This window comes from Lissotriton helveticus, chromosome 2_1 (genome assembly GCF_964261635.1).
Source record: "Lissotriton helveticus chromosome 2_1, aLisHel1.1, whole genome shotgun sequence".
NCBI lineage: Eukaryota > Metazoa > Chordata > Amphibia > Caudata > Salamandridae > Lissotriton > Lissotriton helveticus.
In genome coordinates this window covers 1730480323-1730481823 of record NC_136059.1, presented here as the reverse complement: position 1 = coordinate 1730481823, position 1501 = coordinate 1730480323, and the positions used below count along the sequence as shown (strand labels likewise).

The 1501-nt window shown below is 51.6% G+C and overlaps 1 pseudogene; it reads left to right on the top strand.

The window, feature by feature from the left end:
• Positions 1-527: 527 nt before the first annotated feature.
• LOC144820311 (large ribosomal subunit protein mL64-like) lies at positions 528-1145 on the top strand (annotated as a pseudogene).
• The last annotated feature ends 356 nt before the right edge of the window (positions 1146-1501 follow it).

Here is a 1501-nt window from a genome sequence, read left to right as displayed (position 1 = left end):
ATGGCTTTTCTTCACGACCAAGGATCTAACTCCCAGATACCCATCCTGTTGTACTGTTTAAGCTGCACAAAATCTACATGCGAAGGATATAAAAATGTATACACAGCCAGTGGCGGCTCCTCCATAGGGGCGTCGCCACACTGCTTTCTCGCAGTGCAAGTGGCAGAAACATAAAATGGTAAAACTACCATTTTATGTTTCTTTATGTTTCTGCTTCAGTGCTTCGCGCACTGCGAGAACGCATAAGTGCCTGGTTGTGGGAGGGCGAGTGGGCGGTCCTGCTCGAGGGCAGAGGGGAAGTGGCTAGCCCAATGCTTTGGGCCCTGACTGCTTTGGGTGGCCTGGGGACGGCCAAAGCAGTCATGCGCACTCTCCCTTTTCTTGAGAAAAGGGCCTCCGATTAGGCTCCCGGCCTGGGGCGCTTTATGCCTGCACCGCACCAATCACAACGCTGGCATTGCAGCATTGTGATTTGCATCCTTTTCCCACTGTACCATGGCTGTGTTGCTACATCCGCCCTTTTCAAAATGGCAGTGCTCACGTCCTTATGCCGGTGTCTTCACAATCTTCCAGCCCTCTTACCGTCTAGGTTACCAAGCTCGGCCCGGTGCCATGGTCTTGGTGGAGTACCCCCTGAGGATCCGGTGTGACCCTGGAGAAAGGGTCAGCACTTCAAAGCGCGGTTGTACGGTCAACATGGGTATGTATCAGGGGTGTGGCCTGAAGTACTATGGCCGAGCCCGCTTCAGCTCCAGGAACTGCAAGAAGAGGATTGCGAGTGGTTTTCTTCCTTGCAGGAGCGTATCCAGGAGGAGCAGAAGGCCAGAGCAAGAAGGGAGAGGGAAGAACTGATCGCTGCCAGCTTGGCCAAGATACCCCAGATCAGATGGTGGTGGACTGGAAGCAAGAGAAGCGAGAGTGCCTGGAAAAGCAGTTGGAGGAGAAGGCCAGACACAAGAGACTGATGACCGAGGCCAAGGAACCCTTTGGCAGTACTATTGACCCGCGGAGCACTAAGTTCCAGGACATGGTGAAGGAGATGAGAAGGAGGAGGTAAGCAAGAAAAGCTGCTAAAGAAGCGTCTCTGAGCCGAGAGCCGGGCTGCTGCTGCCCCTGCCGCCAACCCGCCTGCAAGTCCTTTGTAGACTTCATGCGTGGGCTCATATAACCCCACAATGGCATACAAGGAAAGTGACTACTGGAAAAATCAGTTTCCAAGAAGAATAGACAGTGAGTTTTTCACTCTGTCTGCCACAGATCGGTCCAGTCCTTGTGTTGCCTTAAAACTGGAGAGGTAGCCAAGGAGGCTCTTGGTCTGTTTCCCTCCTGCCTGTAATGGCAGCATAGACATCATGTCCTTAATTTTCACAACTTGAACAGAAATGTGTATTTAAGGGCGGGGAGGGGAGTTGCTTGTTAAAAAGCTATTTGCCCTAATTATTGGAAAAAGGTTGAGTACATGGTGATGAGTTTTGATGCTATGCCCAAATCATAAAGCACA